The 22,112-nt window shown below is 52.5% G+C and overlaps 2 long non-coding RNA genes across 2 annotated transcripts in view; one reads left to right on the top strand and one right to left on the bottom strand.

Moving 5' to 3' along the window:
• Nucleotides 1-22,112, bottom strand: part of LOC142069081 (uncharacterized) — a 289,831-nt gene that overhangs the window by 17,017 nt on the left and 250,702 nt on the right. The gene's annotated exons all lie outside the window — the stretch shown is intronic.
• Nucleotides 10,140-22,112, top strand: part of LOC142069082 (uncharacterized) — a 289,489-nt gene continuing 277,516 nt past the window's right edge. Inside the window, exons 1-2 of the long non-coding RNA XR_012664946.1 lie at nucleotides 10,140-10,257; nucleotides 17,249-17,314. This is a non-coding gene — a long non-coding RNA (uncharacterized LOC142069082). The remainder of the gene's footprint in view (nucleotides 10,258-17,248; nucleotides 17,315-22,112) is intronic.

The raw sequence follows: 22,112 nt of genomic DNA, 5'->3' as shown, positions 1-22,112 counted from the left end.
CAGCTCGGCGCCTGCGCCGGGAGCCGGGGTCCTTTTCCAGAAGGCCGGGCACTTCCGCCGTCTGGCCTGGACGGGAGCTGCTTTCCCGCCAGCGGGGACGCAGGGCTTGCTCTGCCCCTTGGGAAGACGGCAGCTGCTTCCCTCAGGCTCTGGGGCCACCTGCAGAGCCTTCCTCCGCAACATCCGCAGGAGCCTGGCCATCCTGGAACCGAGCGGGGAGCAGGGGTGAGTCTGGGCTCAAGGCAGCCTTTCACTCATGGGCCTTTTCTCTCCCTCCTCCCCCCTGTTCCAACCACAGCAGCCCCCTCTGCCCCCACAGGAGTGCAGGGAGTGCCATCTACACACACGGGCAGGAGTTCATTGCATGATCTGCTCCCAACGTTCCCCCTCGTAATCCCAGCTGCTGCAATATCCAGGAAGTCTCATCCTTTTCCAGCAAGGGGGTCAGTCCCAAAGACCATCGGTTACTCTGGACATGCAGCCCCCTCCTTCCGTCCCAGGCCACTCTCCCACCCAGGCTAGAGAAGGAACAGAACCCAGGCGCCCTGACTTCTCCCGCAAAACCATTCTCCACGTCAAAGTCACAAATACCCTAAGCACAGGAAGACCAGGGCCCTCCTTGTTCCCCATTGATTTCCAGGCTCAGCACCTCACAGGGTCTGGCCCAGCTCAGAGACTCCCAGCCTGGGGAACAGTGTCCCACAAGGGAAGGGCTGGGAGCCCCATTGCTGGAACCTTTCCAAACACACTGGAGACGGCTCTGGAGAAGCCCCTGCCCAGTCTAAGAGTGAGGGGCTCTTGGGGGCTGTTTGCAAATGAAATCCCCCTTTGGAGATCGTCTCTCCCCCTGTTTCTCCTCTCCCCAGACAGACAGGGGAAGCCACTGAGGAACCCGAATGCCACTCACTTGCTCTCAGTGATAGGATGATGGATGGCGGATGTTCAGGGTCAGCAGACGTCCCTCGCCCTCCTCCTCACTCTCCAAGCCCAAGGCAGGCTGGAGAGGGTGGTGACCTCAGGAGTTACCCTGCCCAGCCAGCAGGCAGGGTGATGACACGAGGACGATCGACTGGCTATGAAAACAAGCGTCTGTCTTATTGCCAAGGGACGGAGAAACTCAGCCAGCAGCAGGGGGGTGCAGAACACTGCCCTAGGGCGGAGATGTCAGCACCTCCAGGATCCTGACATCCCAGCTCTTTACACACCTTCCTGCAGCCTCCCAACCCCGCTGGGCTGTAGCAATCGGACCCCAACCCGACTGACGGCAAACGGGCCTCAGCTACCAGCTCATGGTCACACTGAGTCTCAGAGCAATGGATGGACCCCTTCACTAACCACTGCTGCACACTCCCTCCCACAGCTGGCAATTGCAACCAGACCCTAATGTCTGGTCCCCCTGCCTTTGAGAGGGAGTGTCACTCCTGCTTCCATTGCTGCCTATTGATCTGTGGGACTTTGGGCAAGTTGCTCCCCCTCTCTATGGCTCTCTGGGACTCACATCCCTGAATGGGCTTTAAAAAAGACAATGGTTAAAGTTTGGCTCCAACTAGTTCTTGTTTCTTGAGACTAGCCATTTTAGCAAAGTTTAGAGTTCTTGACATTCAGCACCTGGAAACATCCCTTTCTCCTTCGCAGACGGCCTTAACATCCCTTATCTCACCCAGGCTCACTACTGCCTGGAGTTAGAGAATTGACCCTGTTCCCATTGGACCTACCCAAGGTGTCACACAGCAAAGCGGTGACGGAGCCAGAAAGAGAAGACAACAGTCCTGACTCCTGTTCTAACAGACAACAACCCCCCCCCCCCCCAGAGGCAGGGATAAAGCCCAGGAAATCAGGTGTGAACATTTGCATGGAAACCGTTTTCTGTCAGAAAATCCATTCAGACGAAACCACTTTGTTTCTTGAAATCGTAACAAGTAGGATGAAAATTCTTTGCAAAAATATTAGTTTGCAAAACAAGAGCATCTCCTGTCCGTCACAGCGCATTAAACTGTCTCATCGTACACAAAGGGGAGACACTATGCTCTAGAAAATTAGATGAGATGCTTCAGTCTGAGCTAAGTAGTTGCTGCTCTTCACAATTTCAAAACAATAAAATACAAATCAAATCGAATATTAGGTCATAATCTGCTATGGCTCAGTGTGATAGGACACCCCCTAGTCGGCACTATTCCGAGTGACACTCTTCAGTGGATCCCTAGCATCCACCCATGGCGAGGTAGGTGGGAGAGGATTGTTATTCGTACTTGACAGAAGGAGAAACGAAGGCTGAGAAAGGAGCGGGGACTTGTCTTAGCTGATGCAGCCAGTCAGTAGCAGAGTTGCTCTCAAATGAGCTACAGACCAACAATTGTTCATAGTAATTATTCAGCAATTATTTCAGAAGAATTGGAATGTTCGAGAGGATCATGAACTGCTCCGAGACAATGAATGGAGAGCAGCGTCAACATTGGTCACACATATAACTGGTTGTGACTTATTTGCTTGGTCATAAAAGAGAACAACAAAGACCAGAGTTTCCTTCCTGTCAATAGCCCCCTCCTCAGCCAATCAAGGTTGGGACTTTGAGGGGTGGGAGGCTAAGGGCTCTCATCAAATAGCCCAAAGAATGGCCCTGGTCACCACCGAGGGGATCACTCTCGGAGCACTAGTCCAGTCTCACCTCTGTGTGAGGGCCTCCCACAGCCCGTTCCCCCCCCCCCCCCCCGGCCCCTGCTCCACACACAGAGCTCCTGGTGGTGGGAGGAGAGCAGAGGAAAAGGACAAAGGAAGCAAGAAGAGAAAGGTAGGAGGGACAGAGGAAAAGGGAAAACAAAAAGGAGAAACCCCAATGTCCCCAGTAATTCTAAGGGACAAAGTCCTAGGTCGGAAATAAAATACTGCCCCCACAATCTAATGTTTTCCTTTCCTAAAAGTCAGCCAGCACCTGATGGATCAGACTGAACAGGTTCCAAACCTCTCTGAGGCTCTTACCTTCTATACAGGGACGTCTGTTTTCAAGCAAAACCACGAAAAGAAAAGGAGAAAACTCCGAAGAGGGTCCTCCTTGCGCTCACGAACGTGCAAGTGAATGCTCTCTCAGTCCTCCAGGAGAGACCTCGAGAAGGAGACGTGCTGAAGCAAAGCCACAGGGATCTCCAAGGTTGCCCCTGTCCTGCACCCCTGTCCTGCCTGGCTGATGTCAAAATCTCTCTGTGAGGTCATCGCCTCCCCACCACCTTTGTCCAATAGGCTGAGGTCCTGCCAAAGGCCCTTGTGATGTCACTGCCACACCCACCCCTCCCCTGCAGTGCTGATGTCCTGCCCCGTCCAGCTACATTGGATGTTTGAGCTTTGTTGCTAGCTATAGGACCCTTCCTTTGGTTCTTTTCAAACTTGTTTTCTTTGAATGGGTCCAGCTTCTCAAGGGATCCGATTGCTCTGTGTCACTGCCCTGTCCTCATCATTCATTACCACTCTGCTACTATTTTATCACCCACCAATGTTAGCAGCAGTGATTTTTTATTTGGGTTGCAGTTCATTGATATTTATTTTCAAGAATTAGTCCCCGAGAACCTCTTCATATCCCTAGTGCCCAGAACCTGCTCCACACAGCACAGCGAGAAAAGGCCGCCCAGCCCAGCTGTGCCATAGGGGCTAAGCACAAAACAACCTTAGGAGCTTGTGTCATCCATAGCTTCTGAACAACATGTGGGGGTCATCAGCTTACAAATACACTCTAGATTGGTAGCTTAGACAGGCCCCAAACGTATCTAAGTGTCCCGCCTTGAAAAACAGGAGAGAAAAAAACAGAACCTTGATTAGCTTTATTTTATAGTCGTGGAAACTGAGGCACAGGGAAGCAAAGAGATTCGCTCATGGTCAAAAAGCCAGGAATAGAAAACGGCAGATCTGCTGATAGTCAGTCCTGGGCCCTAGCTGTGTTTGTCCTGGCCTCTCTGCTTCAGCTCCAGCAACAACCCGAGTCGAGGTTTTCTTCTTCTCCATGTCCTTTAACTTCACGTCACTGGAGAAGAAAGATTGTTTCTGACCAGCTGGCTCGAATGCATGGAGATGTCTTTCCAGAAGACGTGCTCTGGCTCAGTCCCATGTCATAGGTTTTCTGGAGGAAGTGCTCGGTGACGTTCTAGGGCCTGTGTTACACAGAAGATGGACAGAATGGTCCTTTCTGACCTTAATTCTTTTCTTTCGCTAGGAGGATAATGCTGGACATTTTCTCTCATTCACTTTCCTTTGGAATAATTTCAATCCAGTCCAAAGGATTTCCTCTTCCATTGTGTCTTCAGCTCCTTTCCTAGCAAACAGTTACTGTTCGAGCACAGGTTTCCAGTTTCAGGCTGTCCCAGGGTGAGATGGCCATGAAAGGGGTAGTAGCTCAACTGAACCTGTCCCCAGGTGAAGGGAATAAGTGCAGGGGCAGAAGGAGAGGCCCCGAGATAGGACAGATTCTTTTTGCTGGGCTAAGAGTATAGTTGGATGCGCTTCACTTCACTTCATCGGATGCATTCAGTGGAAAATACAGTGAGGAGATTTATATACACACAGAACGTGAAAAAATGGGTGTTCTCATACACACTCACTTCAGATGAGCTATTACCAGCAAGGGGCGGGGGGGGGGGACTGCTCCAATTCAGCAGTCTCTCATTGGAGTCTGTTTTTGAAGTCTTTTTCTTGTAATATAGCAACTTTTAGGTCAGAGATCGAGTGACCAGAGAGATTGAAGTGTTCTCCGACTGGTTTATGAACGTTATAATTCTTGACATCTGATTTGTGTCCATTTATTCTTTTACGTAGAGACTGTCCGGTTTGGCCAATGTACATGGCAGGGGGCATTGCTGGCACATGATGGCATAGATCACATTGGTAGATGTTCAGGTGAACGAGCCTCTCATAGTGTGGCTGATGTGATTAGGTCCTATGATGGTGTCCCCTGAATAGATATGTGGACACAGTTGGCAACAGGCTTTGTTGCAAGGATAGGTTCCTGGGTTAGTGGTTCTGTTGTGTGGTGTGTGGTTGCTGGTGAGTATTTGCTTCAGGTTGGGGGGCTGTCTGTAGATTTGTGAGAGTGAAATGGCCGACCTTGATTATCACTACAAACGGTTTTCTTTCCCCCCTTCCACTCTCCTGCTGGTAATAGCTCATCTGAAGTGAGTGTGTATGATAACACCCATTTTTTCACGTTCTGTGTGTATATAAATCTCCTCACTGTATTTTCCACTGAATGCATCCAATGAAGTGAGCTGTAGCTCACGAAAACTTATGCTCAACTAAATTGGTTAGTCTCTAAGGTGCCACAAGTCCTCCTTTTCTTTTTGCTTAGATGAATGGGTCTGTAGTTGCCTGGATCACTTTTTTCCCTCTTGCTTTACTATCATCGGACACTAGATGAGGAGGAAGAGCCTCACCAGCTCTATAAAACCAGCTGGGGGAAGGCTGGGAGCAACAGGTATCAGAATAAGCTAGACCCGGGCTTCTCAAACTTTTGGTTTTGCTGGCCCCACTTTGAAAGTATTTCAGGCTATGACAACCCCCGACCCCCAAACAGTCATAGCAAGTTACTGTACGGACTCATAGAAACATACGCATGGTATTGCCACCCTTACTTCTGGGCTGCTACGGGCGGGGCACTGCCCTCAGAGCTGGGTAGCTGGAGAGGGGCAGCTGTTGTAGCCCTCTTCCCCTCCTGCCCCCCTCCCCTGAGAATATTTTTTGTGATCTCTTGACCCCCCCTCCCCCCTCCAAAGCCTTGCAACCCCCTTTTGGGTCAGGACTCCCAGTTGGACAAATGCCGAGCTAGACAATCTGAAACCATGAACTAGTTCCCAGGCGTCTCTGGGCCGATTCTCAGAGGAGGCAGCTCCCAGAATCAGGCCCCCGATGGCTCTCCCAGTGCAACAGGCCCTGGGTGCAGCGATCCGTTTGAAACAGGAACCCCTGCAAGATGCTCTCTACCTTCGGTTCCTGACCCCTCCAGGGGCCGAGTGCATCTCCCCCAGCCTCAGGCAGAGCTCAGAGCAGAGTCAGCAGCAGCAGCCCCTCCCCGGCGAGAGCTCCAAGCGAAGGCAGGGGCCTGGCAGAGAGAGGAGAGGGGCACAGGCAGGTCAGCAGAGGGGTGGAAGGTGGATCCCACCTCAGGAGATTTAACAGAGAGAGGAAAGCAGGGCTGTGAGCGCGCAGAACAGAGACACCCCCCAGGAAATCCCCCCACCCCAGACACCGAGATCCCGGCCTGGCACAGGGGTTCGCTCCCCAACACTTACTCAAGACAGCTGCAGCAAGGGGTCCCTGTGGGGCGGGAGGAGCTTCCACCCCGCTCCGGCTGGCTGGATCTGGAAAGAGAGAGAGAGAACAGGGAGAGGAGAGTGTGGTGAGGAGTTGGTGCCCAGGGGTCCCCCTGCCCCCGCTCCTAGCTCTGGACCCCCATTGCAGGGGTATCTGTGGGTGTGTTCAGGGAAGGGCCGGGGGCTCTGCTCCACCAGGGCTGAGAGTGTCAGAGCAAAGTAACTGTAACACTGCGGAGTATTTTCAATGTTGCCTCACCCTGAATGTCACTGATCCCCCAGTTTAGAATGCGTCTCCCCAGCCGCTTCTCTTACTAATTTGAACCTCAGGGAACACATCAAATCTCTCTCCTGTCCCCCACAGCTGCTGGGTTTGGGCCACTGCCAGGGCCCTCTACACTGGGGTTAACATCTGGATCCTGGCCAAGCTGGTTCTAGCCCATGTGGCCAACCCCCAGTGACCAAAAATCACAAGTCAGAGCCCCCCAAAACCATCAGATTGGCTTAAACAAGATGAGATTTTGAAAACAACTGTGGGTTCTGTTCTTGATCTCCTGGTGGTGGAGCCTTTCGGGGTCACCTTTTCAAGCTTTTCTCCCCATCCAGGAGGGCTAGAACAAGAAAAACTTCTGACAAAAATGGCCAACCCCGCCAAAATCTTCTACCAGAATCAGAAAAAATTAGTCCAGAATGATTGAAAACAGAACAATTTTTGTTTTTTTCCAAGAAGACAGTGAATGTTTTTTATTAAAGCCGACACTTTCCACAAAAGGTTGCCTTGAATCAAACACCCAATTTTTCTGAAAAAAAAAAAATGAATTGAACCATTTCAGTGGTTCTCAAACTTTTGTCCTGGTGACCCCTTCCACACAGCAAGCCTCTGAATGCAACCCCCCGTTATAAATTAAAAACCACTTTAATATATTTAACACTGTTATAATGGCTGGGGATGAAGCAGGGTTTGGGGGTGAAGGTTGACAGCTCATGACCCCCACATAATAACCTCACGACCCCCAGTTTGAGGACCCCGGGACTACACTGAGCATGCACAGACAGAGAGCCAGAGGGATGAAAGGCTGCTGGGATGGACAAGACTTGTGGGGCTCTGAGAGACTGTCCCCCGCCCGCCACCCCGCAGCAGTGTGAATTCAGCTCCAGCCAGGGGCAGGAATCTGAAATCAGTTAAACAGCAGAGACTTCATGCAGGCAGAGGTCCGGCTTGCTGGGCAGGGACAGCTCCTTCCCTTCCAGAACGTGGGCATCAGCAAAACTCAAGCATCAGAAACCTGGGAATTAGAGGCGAGGGACAGAGGGCCCCCCCGCCCCCCCAGCCTGGAGAGGGGGAAGGGACGGGGGCCCCCCCCAGCCCGGAGAGGGGGAAGGGGAGGGGAGAGGGGAGACAGAGGCCCCCCCCAGCTCGAAGAGGGGGAGGGGGCCCCTTAGGGGGAGCGGTCGCCAAACGGCGATGCCCAGCCCACGAGTCGGGGTTCCGGCGGGGGGGGCTCTGGAGGGGGGGGTTCCAGCCCCTGTCCCCCAGTGTCCCGGAGCTCCCCCAGCGAGCCCGGCGTGGGTTGCACGTTTCTCACCGGCTCAAGACCCTGAGGGGAAAAGGACCCTGCCAGATTTACTTGGGGGTGGGTCTTTTGCTCATGGGTTGTGTTATGAATCCCGTGGGTGGTGTTTCCTCAGCATAATGCCGCATTGTTTCCCTCCTTTATTAAAAGGCTTTTGCTACATTCAGACTCTGTGCTTGCGAGAGGGGAAGTATTGCCTCTTGGAGGCACCCGGGGGTGGTTTGTAATTCTCCCAGGTCTCTGGGTGGGGGCTCGAGCTGGTTTTGTATTGCGTTATTGAAACCCCTAGATACTCAACCTGGCCCTTGTTGCTGCTAACTCTGACATGCAGAAGGGTTACAGTTACATAGGAATTAGATTCTGTCAGCTAATTTCCAAGTTATCTGCAAAAAAAACCCTAGATTTTTCAGATGCCTAAGTAGTACCTGTTAAAGTTGCCCTCCCATCTGAAATGGCACCCCAGCACCCCCCCCAGCATGTACTGAGAGTTGGTCAGTCCCTGTCCCAACACATAACACCCCCCCATGTATCTCTACTTTTCTCCAGCTCCCTCCATCCTACCCCATTTTCCCTGCACCCCTGGGTCTCTCCCTGCCCCCAGATGTCTATGGGGTTGTCTCTCCGAGGCCCCATTCTGGAGAGAGGCGTGTGGCAGAGTTGAGAATGAATGGCAAGTGATAGTTACATTCCACAATTTTCCAGGGAAACTTTGTTCCCTTGGGTTTGTGGCTGGCTGCTTCTTGGCTCTGTTCCCAGCACTGACGTGCTCCCTGGGCTGCTTTTCTGGCCCCCCTGGCTGGCATGACCCTGTTCCCCAGCTCAGTTTGGACCCTGCTTTCTCCTTAGCTCGGCCCCTCTCTCTCTGACCCAGGCAGTTCTGGCTCACACAGAGGATGGGACCCCCCTGGCCTCCTGACTCCCTGAGTAACCTGCCCGCCCTGTCAATCAGGCTGACCTGGCGCATTGGCCTCTCCCCATTGTTCCTGGGGACTGGCAGTCTCAAGGTCCTGATTTCCCATTGACCCTTCCCCTTCCTTTTGGTACTGGGAGCTAGCTAACCCAAACACCCCCACTGAGTTTTAGGAAGTGGACAACAGTCGCCTTACATCAGGGAGACTTGTACCCCCAAAGGGAGCAATGTACCCCCAACTTCCTTAAACTGACGTGGCTCTCAGCCACTGTTGTAAAAGCAGGAGGGTTTATTAGCTGTCTGGAACACAGCGTAGAGAGTCCTTGGTTAGAACTGAGAGTTCCGGCATGGTCCATCCGCGTCAACCGAGAGCCCTTTGACCCCTTTGTTGTCCCAGTTCAGGAGAGCGTCCCCGATTCCAGCGGCCCCACACTGAACAACCCCCAACGTGGCTCCTCTTCAGCCCTTTCTTTTTGTTCCTGGGCAAACCTTGTCCCCTGGCCTTCCTCCTCAGCCCTTTGTTCTCCAGCTGGTCCCATCCCACTGGCTTTCTGCAGAGGGTGGGCCATCCATGGTCATTAGTTGCTGGGTGCCAAATGTCTGGGCAATTGGAGTGGCCATTGTCTTCTGGGCGTCTCCATGGGCATGGGGCCCCAGGGTCCAGGAATCTAGGCGTCGGCCACGTCTGTATCTCTGGGTCTCTACAAAGGATAAACAACCTTTTCCCACCACCTACTTAACCATGCAGCACATAGGGGAAACTGAGGCACATAGTATTCATACAAAATAGTACAAAAAATTCCCACTCTGTCACAGTTCCAACCCTCCCCCAGTCTGTGCCCGGGGCAGAGAGGCCCTTCTTTGCCCCTTCTCCCCCCGTCCCACCAGTCTCTGCCCCTGCTCGCCCAAGGATTGCAGTGGCTCTCAACTTTTCCATACTACTGTACCCCTTTCAGGAGTCTGATTTACAGACCCCAAGTTACACCTCACTTAAAAACCATTCACTTACAAAGCCGGACATAAAAATACAAAAGTGTCACACAGCCACTATTATGGAAAAATTGCTGACTCTCTCCTTGTTACCATATAATTATAAAAGAAATCAGCTGGAAATGTACATGTCGGTGTACACTCCATAGAGCAAGATGAAGACGTCACTGTCTGGAATGTTGGTTTGCACTGAGGTCACCAGTGCTTTTAGGCAGCCCCTGGTAAAACTAGGCCAATAGCGAGAGGAGCAGAGGCGGACGAGGGTTTCCTGGGTCCCTGGGCCAGAGCAAGTGGTCCCTCTTCCCCCTGCGGCGCTCCTGCCCCTTGTCCAATCAGAAGCAATATGCTAATAAGGCGTATGATCTCCCTCGTGCTGTGTAGTTTCATTCTCCTGGCGGCTGGCTTTTTCGGGCGCTTTCCCTTGCACGAGCCATGGGGGAAGACATGATGTGTGTGAAGGGGGGAGTTGGGGTTCCCCCCTTCAGCTAATGCACATGTAAGCAGAGACAGGGTGGGATCCACCCTGACATCTGGTGGTGAGGTGTGGCAAGTTGTGGAAAAGAACTTCAGGGGCTGCATCCATACGAGCGCCCAAGGCGCTGATGGTGAATCCTCAAGAGGAACTTACCCAACGAGTTCAGGTTCTGACACAGAAAGTGGCTGAACTAGAGAATACTATCGATTCAGCAAAGACTTCAGCGTACAAGGAACCCCCTGTTACCACGGTCCAGAAGACTACATTTAGAACCTCTGCCCCACCCCGGCAACACGGGAAAGGGCAATCCTTCTTCTGCTACCGGTGTGGCCAGGATGGGCACATTGCTGCCAGGTGTCAGAATGCAGAGAATCCCCCGCTAGTATACCAAAAGCTGAGGACCACCTGGGGAAAGTCGGGAAACGGCCCCAGGGCCTGGGAAGGGAGCCGCCTAGGCCTGCAGGGTTTGGAGGCTCCTCTGCGAAGAACCATGCCACCCGAATCCCACCAGGATTGATAGGACCTCGAGCTGAGGTCACTGTAAAGGTTGAAGGGACAGAATGTAGAGCAGTGCTTGACACGGGATCCCAAGTGACTATCATATTCCAGTCTTTCTACCAGCAGATGCTTATGCATCTGCCTATACAGCCCTTGACAGGGCTTGGCCTGTGTGGTCTCAGCATGGATGAATACCCGTATCAGGGGTATGTCATTGTACACCTGGAATTCCCAGAAGAGATCGCTGGGGTAAGACAGGAGGTGGACACTGCAGCTTTAATATGCCCTGACCCTAAAGGTGTCTCTGATGTGTCCGTGCTGATAGGGACCAACTCCAGCCTCTTTAAGGTACTTGCAGATTACTGCAGACAGCGAGCAGGGGACCAATACCTGAATACCTTAGTGATACACACACATTGTGCCGCAGCCTACAGAAAAATTGAGGACGCAAAAAGAGTGATGCCTGATTTGCCGGTGGGAGCACTGAGGTACGCAGGCCCGGTCCCCTTAGTGGTGCCTGCAATGACAGAAAAGGAGGTGATTGTCATGAGTACCTGCCTGAAAGGCAATAAGAGAACATTAGCAGTGGTAGAGCAGCCGACTGAGGGAGGGCTCCCTGAAGGAGTGCTGGTTCTTAGTGGAGTCATAACCCTACCTGCTGAAGCCCAGGAAGAGGTGACTATACTGATTGCTAATGGAACAAGTCGTGATATTTTTGTGAGGCGAGGACAAAAAATAGCAGACCTCTTTGAGCCCGAGTCAATTGTAACCCCCCAGTGTGAAACGCAAGTTCCGACGATAGACCCAGCAAAGTTTGACTTTGGAGATTCACCTGTGTCCGAGGAGTGGAAAGATCGCCTGAGGAAGAAACTTTGTGAAAGATCCAAGGTGTTCTCACTGCATGAGTGGGATGTGGGATGTGCAAAAGGAGTAGAACACAATATCAGACTACATGACTCTCGACCTTTTAGGGAGAGATCTAGGAAGATTGCTCTCTCTGAGATGGAAGACGTGCGACATCATCTTCAGGAGCTGGCTGCGAATGGCATCATTACAGAGTCCCGCAGCCCATACGCCTCGCCCATTGTGGTAGTCCGTAAAAAGAATGGGAAAATCCGGATGTGTATTGACTACCGCACCCTAAACAGCCGTACTGTGGTCGACCAGTACACTATGCCTCGAGTGCAAGATGCCTTAGACTGTTTGCTGGGAAGCCAGTGGTTCTCTGTGTTGGATCTTCGAAGTGGGTACTACCAGATCCCTCTGGGAGAAGAAGATAAGGAGAAGACCGCCTTCATCTGCCCATTAGGGTTTTATCAGTTCGAACGCATGCCCCAAGGGATTTCTGGAGCACCTGCCACCTTTCAACGTCTCATGGAGAGAGTTGTGGGAGACATGAATTTACTGCAAGTGTTAGTTTATTTGGATGACCTTATTGTGTTTGGAAGAACCTTAGAGGAGCATGAAGAAAGACTTCTTAAAGTGCTTGATAGGTTGGAGGATTATGGTCTGAAGCTTTCAATTGACAAATGCCAGTTCTGCAGAACCTCAGTGAAGTATGTGGGTCACATCGTATCCCAAGAGGGTGTGAGTACTGGTCCTGATAAAATAGAAGCACTCACTACATGGCCACGTCCAAGTAACTACAGAGAACTCAAGACCTTTCTTGGATTTAGTGGCTACTACCGCAGGTTTGTGAAAAACTATGCTACGATTGTAAAGCCTCTGAATGATCTTACCAGGGGACATCAGTCCAGCAAGAACAAATCTAAGACCAGGAATAAGGGGAGGTTCCCAAAGCCTCCTGTGCAGAGAAACTATGGCCCCTTTGCACCATTTGGGCCACGGTGGGATGAGAGATGTGAAAGGGCTTTTCGAGAAATCATTACTTGCCTAACTCATGCTCCAGTCCTAGTTTTTGCTGACCCAAGCAAACCATTTATCCTGCATACTGATGCCAGTTTGGAGGGTCTGGGAGCAGTCCTGTACCAGGAAGTGGAAGGCAAACATAAACCTGTAGCCTTTGCCAGCCGAGGATTGTCTGATAGTGAAACTCGCTATCCCACCCACAAGCTGGAATTCTTGGCCTTGAAATGGGCCATCACTGAGAAATTTCGAGACTACTTGTATGGTGCTCAGTTCCAGGTGTGGACAGACAACAATCCACTGACTTATGTGTTAACAAGTGCTAAGCTGGATGCTACAGGGCAGAGATGGGTGGCCGCCTTGGCTAGCTATGAGTTTAGCATTCAGTACCGATCCGGGAGAAGCAATGTAGATGCAGATGCATTGTCCAGGCGTCCGCAGGCTCCAGAAGTTGCTGTGATACCCACAGATGGAGTGAGAGCTATTTGCAGTGTGAGTCGTCGAGAGCCAGAGGCCTGTGAGAGCCTTCAGGGATGTATTGCAGAAGCTTTGGGCCTGCCCCCTGAATGCATGCCTTCTGCCTCAGTGAACTATATTGCATTGGACCAATCTCCTTTGCCCATGCTCAATGCGGCTGACTGGCAAGAAGCCCAGCGGCAAGATATTGACATTCGTGATACACTACTTGCCAAAAGGGAGGGGCGAAGCCCAGCTGCGGTTGTCCCACCTAACCCGGAGGGTAAACTACTATTGAGAGAATGGACCAAATTAAAACTGATTCAGGGAGTGCTACACCGAATGACCACTGACTCTTTACAAAAGCAACGAGCACAACTAGTACTGCCAAAAAAGTACAGAGCCCTGGCCATGAGGGCCCTGCATGATGACTTTGGGCATTTAGGGATGGAGAGGACCCTGGAACTTATTCGTAGTAGGTTCTATTGGCCCCGAATGGCTGAAGATGTTCGCAGGAAATGTGAGACTTGTGCTCGATGTGTTCAAAGGAAAACTCTGCCCACGAGGGCTGCATATCTCAAGAACATCACCAGCAACAAACCTTTGGAATTGGTATGCATTGATTTCTTGTCTGTAGAGGTAGACAAGAGGAATGTTGGGAACATTCTAGTAGTGACTGACCATTTTACACGGTATGCACAGGCATATCCCACACGTGATCAGAGGGCCACCACCGTCGCTCGAGTATTGTGGGACAAATATTTCTCAGTCTATGGATTCCCGGCTCGGATACACTCTGATCAGGGGCGGGATTTTGAGAGTCACCTTCTGAAGGAGGTGCTGAAGATAGCAGGAATTAAAAAGTCTAGGACAACGCCTTATCACCCCCAAGGTGATCCCCAGCCAGAGAGGTTCAACCGAACCCTATTAGATATGTTGGGAACTTTGCGACCAGAGCAGAAGGCAACCTGGAGCCAGCATGTCGCATTTCTGGTGCATGCCTACAATGCCACAAAGAACGATGCTACGGGAGTCACCCCATATCTCTTGATGTTTGGGCGAGAACCAAGATTACCCATAGACTTGTGCTTTGGTGTATCAGAGGATGGAGATAGCTATGAAACTCATCAGCAATACGTATCCCGACTAAGAGAAAGGCTGCGGGATGCTTATCGCTTAGCTACCGCTGCGGCTCAGAAGAACGCAGACCGCAACAAACATCGATATGATGCTAGAGTGCGATCGCAGGAGCTCCAGCCGGGGGACAGAGTCCTGCTGCGAAATTTGGGTATTGCTGGCAAACACAAGATAGCTGACAGATGGAAGGCAATACCATACCTGGTGATGGAAAAGCTGGGAGATCTGCCGGTCTACAAGATCAAACCTGAAGACAGTCCAGGGCAAATAAAGACGGTGCATAGAAACCTTTTGCTCCCTGTGGGGGAATTGGTAAGCACCCCTTATGAGATGGGCCATGACAGGGCAGCCGGGCAGAACAGAAGTGCTAGACCAAAGCTGCCATCCAACACAGACAGTGAGCCCCCTGCAGCTAACTTACCCCTATTCTGCACATCTGAGAGTGAGTCTGAGGAGGAAGACACAACCCTGGTGTATCCTGGGATGGAGACAAGATTTCAGTCTCGACCAGCTGAACCAAATGAGAGTTCTCCCTTTTCCACCCTAAACCCTATGGCGGAATTATTTAGGCCCCTTTCTGACACCCCTGTGCCGCTGATGAGACCCCCATGTGGAGACACACAGGTAGAGGATGTCCTGGGCACCTTGGACCCTCCCGCGTTAGAACTAGGAGTGCAGGGGCCTACGCCAGTAGCCAAGAGACCCTCAAAGGAAGCCTCTCCATCCGTCAATCAAGAGGATGTTCCCCTTGCCTCGGCAACAGAGATTCTCAATAGACGAGACAGGGTGATAAGACCAGTAAAACGGTTAACTTATGATGCACCTGGGGTGACTAGTGAGGAGCCAATACATTTAGCACACAGGATTGTGGAAGCCAAAGTGGGCTTTCTAAGGCCCTTTGGAGGAAACCAATGAGTTGGTATAAAGGGAGTATGATTTGTCGGGACGCCAAATTCTCGGCTGGGGGGAGGATGTAAGCAGAGACAGGGTGGGATCCACCCTGACATCTGGTGGTGAGGTGTGGCAAGTTGTGGAAAAGAACTTCAGGGGCTGATCTCATTTGCATAGGCACATCCACCCCGCCTAGCAATAGGCCATAACTGCCCAAATGGTCACTTTGGCTGCTGTGGGATCCCCAGTGTCTCTGTTATTGGGGCGGGAAGAATAAATTGTTATTACCCTGATTATGGGAACTGTGCTTGGAACTGTACTTGGCCTTTTTGTTATGATGGAGGACTCACCATCAACTGAGTAGCACTCACTAGGCAAGGGACTTGGGTTCCAAAACTCTGTGAATTGAGAGAGACTTGAGACAGGTATTAGTGCCTGGTGGTGTAGGCCCCTTTGTGAGGGCCTGAAGCACCACTTGCACCTCTGTCTCTCTCCACTGTGGAATGTCAGAGCTAATTTTGGGTCTATTAAGAGTTTTGTTACAGGTACTGTGCTGAATTCACTTCAGCCTTATGGTGCACCAGCACTAAGGCTCCCACTCCTATGAGCTGAAATCACTGAGAGCTGAAATCACTGAGCACTGTGTCAAGTAGTGGGGAGCCGGACGATCTGGTGTGCAGCGGAGCTATTTGTGAGACGGCGAGCTGAGCAGAGCCGGGCGTGAGACAGCGGCGTGTTCGTGAGACGGCGAGCTGAGCGGAGCCGGGCGTGAGACGGCGGCGTGTTCGTGAGACGGCGAGCTGAGCGGAGCCGGGCGTGAGACGGCGGCGTGTTCGTGAGACGGCGAGCTGAGCGGAGCCGGGCGTGAGACGGCGGCGTGTTCGTGAGACGGCGAGCTGAGCGGAGCCGGGCGTGAGACGGCGGCGTGTTCGTGAGACGGCGAGCTGAGCGGAGCCGGGCGTGAGACGGCGGCGTGTTCGTGAGACGGCGAGCTGAGCGGAGCCGGGCGTGAGACGGCGGCGTGTTCGTGAGACGGCGAGCTGAGCGGAGCCGGGCGTGAGACGGCGGCGTGTTCGTGAGACGGCGAGCTGAGCGGAGCCGGGCGTGAGACGGCGGCGTGTTCGTGAGACGGCGAGCTGAGCGGAGCCGGGCGTGAGACGGCGGCGTGTTCGTGAGACGGCGAGCTGAGCGGAGCCGGGCGTGAGACGGCGGCGTGTTCGTGAGACGGCGAGCTGAGCGGAGCCGGGCGTGAGACGGCGGCGTGTTCGTGAGACGGCGAGCTGAGCGGAGCCGGGCGTGAGACGGCGGCGTGTTCGTGAGACGGCGAGCTGAGCGGAGCCGTATAGTGAGACGGCGGCGTGTTCGTGAGACGGCGAGCTGAGCGGAGCCGGGCGTGAGACGGCGGCGTGTTCGTGAGACGGCGAGCTGAGCGGAGCCGGGCGTGAGACGGCGGCGTGTTCGTGAGACGGCGAGCTGAGCGGAGCCGGGCGTGAGACGGCGGCGTGTTCGTGAGACGGCGAGCTGAGCGGAGCCAGGCGTGAGACGGCGGCGTGTTCGTGAGACGGCGAGCTGAGCGGAGCCGGGCGTGAGACGGCGAGCTGTGCAGAGCGGAGCTGGTCGTGGTGGAGCGGAGCAGAGCCCTGTAAGGCAGTCAGCTTCAGGACACGTAAGGTGCCCCTTACCTCTTTCCCCCCCCACACCCAGGCACATTTTAGCCAGACTGGGGAGTAACACTCTGCAGATGAACTTTTGAACTCCGGGGCTGGACTTTTTTTGGACTTTGGGTGATTTGTGGATTGCTGGACTCAAGAGACGTTTGGGTTCTGGGACTCAAGAGCCTGAGGGAAAGGATGTGGCCCAATTTTTCTGGGGTGGGTCGGCATTCATGGTTTGGTTAATGAACACTAGTCGTGGTGTTTCCCCAATTTAATGCTGATGTTGTTTGCCTCATGTTATTAAAGATTCTCTACTACACCAAGACTCTGTGCTTGCGAGAGGGGAAGTATTGCCTCCTTGAGGCGCCCAGGGGGTGTGTAAGATTTTCCCAGGTCACTGGGTGGGGGCTCGAGCCAGTTTTGCATTTGCTTTAGTGAGAGGGAACCCCGGTGTACTGAACCCGGCCCTTGCTGCTATCAACTTGGCCTGGCAGAAGGGTTACACACAGAGAGGGGGAGATGGAGCAGGGACCTGCCTTGCAAAGGCTGCTGCAGCCATGGAGTCCCTGGAGGAGGTAAGCTGTGATCTTCCTCCAGAGCAGTGCCCTGGGAACCTGACTCCCACCCCCCCGCTCTGCAATGGAGGGACTGGGGTTAGGGTGGAGACGGGGGGTTATTCTGAAGATCCCAGTGTCATCGCAGCCCTGTGATTATTGTTACAGCCCCCACAGGCAGGCAGCAGGGCGTCTCAATGTCTTTGAATGACATACGATTTGTACAGCAGCCGCTGTTGAATTGTGTGTCCATTCTTCGGCCACAAATTGAGCTTGAATATTTTCGTTTCCCCCAAAATGAGGTGTTGGGTAAAGGAGAGACTTGGGGGGGGGGTCCAGGAAATGAACAGTAGCTTTTAGACGTGCCAGAAAACCCAGTAAAACACACAGAATTGCTCCCAAGTCGGCGAGATGTCCTGCCTTTCAGAAAGGGCTCCTGTTCTCTGGCAAATCCTCCCTTCGGGGGACAAATCAACCCCGTGTGCAGACGTCACTTCTCCCTTCCCGAGGAGCCTGGCCCAGAGCGCGGCGCGCATCGCTTGGCCTCCTGCCCCGGTCCCTCCAACCTCTGGGGTCCCATGCTCATGGCTGGGGGGGGTCTTACGGCAGCTGGGGGGGGCAGGCTCCTGGGGGACAGGGTAGCCGGGGTCTTTGCAGGAGCCTTTGCGAGAGAAGCTCAGCCCCTCGGGGGCTGAGAGCAGGAGCCGCGAACAGGCCGTGTGGCCGGGGAGCTCTCTGGGTGAAGGGGAGACGGTGTCTGACCCTGCATTGGCTGGGCTGGGGCGGGGGGGCTCGCTCGGCTCGTAACTCCAGCGGGAGAACAATGTTCCGCCGCCAGGGTGATGTTTAAGTTGGGGGGGGCGGGGGGAAAGACACCTTTAAATCTGCTTGAATGCTCTGGGTGCCGTTGTGATGCGCTGTACACCCCCAGCGCCCCTGTCTTCTTTCACTTCATCTCTCCCAGGTGGTGGGTGCAAGACCCAGGTTGTGGCTGCCTTTGTCTGTACCCCGATGGCCGGGTTCCTCTCCCTTCTCGGGGGCAGGGGTGTTGTGGCCGGGCTGGTCCCAGAATGTGAGAGAGACAAGGCGGGGAGCTGATAGCTTTTCTTGGACCAACTTCTGGTGGTGAAAGGTACAAACTCTGGAGCGCCACAGAGCTCTGCTTCGGGTTTCCTCTGATGTCCTCCCCCAGCCCTGAAGATGAGCTCTGTGGAGCTCCGAGTTTGTATCTTCCACCAGTGGAAGTTAGTCTAGGAACAGGAATTACCCAGCTGGTCTCTCTCTTTCCTTGTTGCCGTCCTCCTCTTTCTCTCCACCCGTTTCACATCAGATGTTCAGGCTGGGAGCTCTTTGTGGCAGAGATTGTCTTACTATCTGTGCGCAGCATCCCTAGACCAACCTCTAACCCGATCCAGGACAGGAACCTCTCAGCTCTACCCTATTTCTTTCCACTGCAGTCCTGCCTCAGGGATGGAGGCCCCATTGTGCCAGATGCCATAAAAAACACATCACAGAAAGACAATCCTTTCCCCAGGGAGTGTGCAGGCGAAGCACAATAAGTAATTCTCAGCCGCTTGTGCAGAGGAGCAGCAGTGACCTCTAGTGGGAAGAGGAATTCCCATTGCTGGAGCACAGACAATCATGACAATAGTGTAATAAAGAATACAACTGCTCTAGAGGTTGGATCCCAAAGTGCTTTACCAACCACGCCGTACTTATGGGAATCCTTTCCCCCCACTACTGACATGCAGCCACCTCTGGAGTGAAACTCCACAACTGTTCAGCAGCACACAACACGGGCAGACGATGTCTTAGGGGAATGGTTGAAGCAGAATCCACTCACCTATTGGAATTTCACAGGGCATTTGAGGGAGGCAAATTGTAGTCCCCCGAACTGTCATTTGAACCGACTCAGATCTCCCCCATTAAAGAAGAGCCATAGGATTTGTAACGACCATAATGGGACCTTGCTTTTAACTCCCAGCTGAATCCTGACACCAGCAGAGGTACAGCGCCCCCAGTGGCCAGGTTGAGTCTCTGGGTTCAGTTCTGCCTTAGTCGGGGGTGTCATCCGTCTTATTTGTTTCAACACTGAGTTTCCCTTGAGGTTTCCCATTGGGAAACAGCCTGGGTCTGTCCCTGTTCAGCTTTTATAAGCTCACACCATCAAACCTCAAGGAATTACATTGGAATGCACGGTTTCAGAGGAACAGCCGTGTTAGTCTGTATTCGCAAAAAGAAAAGGAGTTCTTGTGGCACCTTAGAGACTAACCAATTTATTTGAGCATGAGCTTTCGTGAGCTACAGCTCACTTCATCAGATGAACCCCCTTTCAGGTAGTTGAAAGCAGCTATCAAATCCCCCCTCATTCTTCTCTTCTGCAGGCTAAACAATCCCAGCTCCCTCAGCCTCTCCTCATAACTCATGTGTTCCAGACCCCTAATCGTTTTTGTTGCCCTTCGCTGGACTCTCTCCAATTTATCCACATCCTTCTTGAAGTGTGGGGCCCAAAACTGGACACAGTACTCCAGATGAGGCCTCACCAATGTCGAATAGAGGGGAACGATCACGTCCTTCGATCTGCTCGCTATGCCCCTACTTATACATCCCAAAATGCCTTTGGCCTTCTTGGCAACAAGGGCACACTGCTGACTCATATCCAGCTTCTCATCCACTGTCACCCCTAGGTCCTTTTCCGCAGAACTGCTGCCTAGCCATTCGGCCCCTAGTCTGTAGCGGTGCATGGGATTCTTCCATCCTAAGTGCAGGACTCTGCACTTGTCCTTATTGAACCTCATCAGATTTCTTTTGGCCCAATCCTCCAATTTGTCTAGGTCCTTCTGTATCCTATCCCTCCCCTCCAGCGAATCTACCACTCCTCCCAGTTTAGTATCATCCGCAAATTTGCTGAGAGTGCAATCCACACCATCCTCCAGATCATTTATGAAGATATTGAACAAAACCGGCCCGAGGACCGACCCCTGGGGCACTCCACTTGACACCGGCTGCCAACTAGACATGGAGCCATTGATCACTACCTGGCTGAGCCCGACAATCTAGCCAGCTTTCTACCCACCTTATAGTGCATTCATCCAGCCCATACTTCCTTAACTTGCTGACAAGAATACTGTGGGAGACCGTGTCAAAAGCTTTGCTAAAGTCAAGAAACAATACATCCACTGCTTTCCCTTCATCCACAGAACCAGTAATCTCATCATAAAAGGCGATTAGATTAGTCAGGCATGACCTTCCCTTGGTGAATCCATGCTGGCTGTTCCTGATCACTTTCCTCTCATACAAGTGCTTCAGGATTGATTCTTTGAGGACCTGCTCCATGATTTTTCCAGGGACTGAGGTGAGACTGACTGGCCTGTAGTTCCCAGGATCCTCCTTCTTCCCTTTTTTAAAGATTGGCACTACATTAGCCTTTTTCCAGTCATCCGGGACTTCCCCCGTTCGCCACGAGTTTTCAAAGATAATGGCCAATGGCTCTGCAATCACAGCCGCCAATTCCTTCAGCACTCTCGGATGCAACTCGTCCGGCCCCATGGACTTGTGCACGTCCAGCTTTTCTAAATAGTCCCTAACCACCTCTATCTCCACAGAGGGCTGGCCATCTCTTCCCCATTTTGTGATGCCCAGCGCAGCAGTCTGGGAGCTGACCTTGTTAGTGAAGACAGAGGCAAAAAAAGCATTGAGTACATTAGCTTTTTCCATATCCTCTGTCACTTGGTTGCCTCCCTCATTCAGTAAGGGGCCCACACTTTCCTTGGCTTTCTTCTTGTTGCCAACATACCTGAAGAAACCCTTCTTGTTACTCTTGACATCTCTTGCTACCTGCAGCTCCACGTGCGATTTGGCCCTCCTGATATCATTCCTACATGCCCGAGCAATATTTTTATACTCTTCCCTGGTCATATGTCCAACCTTCCACTTCTTGTAAGCTTCTTTTTTATGTTCAAGATCCGCTAGGATTTCACCATTAAGCCAAGCTGGTCGCCTGCCATATTTACTATTCTTTCGACTCATCGGGATGGTTTGTCCCTGTAACCTCAACAGGGATTCCTTGAAATATAGCCAGCTCTCCTGGACTCCTTTCCCCTTCATGTTAGTCCCCCAGGGGATCCTGGCCATCCGTTCCCTGAGGGAGTCGAAGTCTGCTTTCCTGAAGTCCAGGGTCCGCATCCTGCTGCTTACCTTTCTTCCCTGCATCAGGATCCTGAACTCAACCAACTCATGGTCACTGCCTCCCAGATTCCCATCCACTTTTGCTTCCCCCACTAATTCTACCCGGTTTGTGAGCAGCAGGTCAAGAAAAGCGCCCCCCCTAGTTGGTTCCTCTAGCACTTGCGCCAGGAAATTGTCCCCTACGCTTTCCAAAAACTTCCTGGATTGTCTATGCACCGCTGTATTGCTCTCCCAGCAGATATCAGGAAAATTAAAGTCACCCATGAGAATCAGGGCATGCGATCTAGTAGCTTCCATGAGCTGCCAGAAGAAAGCCTCATCCACCTCATCCCCCTGGTCCGGTGGTCTATAGCAGACTCCCACCACTACATCACTCTTGTTGCACACACTTCTAAACTTAATCCAGAGACACTCAGGTTTTTCTACAGTTTTGTACCGGAGCTCTGAGCAGTCATACTGCTCCCTTACATACAGTGCTACTCCCCCACCTTTTCTGCCCTGCCTGTCCTTCCTGAACAGTTTATAACCATCCATGACAGTACTTCAGTCATGTGAGTTATCCCACCAAGTCTCTGTTATTCCAATCACGTCATAGTTCCTTGACATCACCAGGACCTCCAGTTCTCCCTGC

Source organism: Caretta caretta, chromosome 14 (assembly GCF_965140235.1).
Source record: "Caretta caretta isolate rCarCar2 chromosome 14, rCarCar1.hap1, whole genome shotgun sequence".
NCBI classification, from domain to species: domain Eukaryota; kingdom Metazoa; phylum Chordata; order Testudines; family Cheloniidae; genus Caretta; species Caretta caretta.
This window is presented reverse-complemented; position numbering and strand designations above follow the sequence as displayed.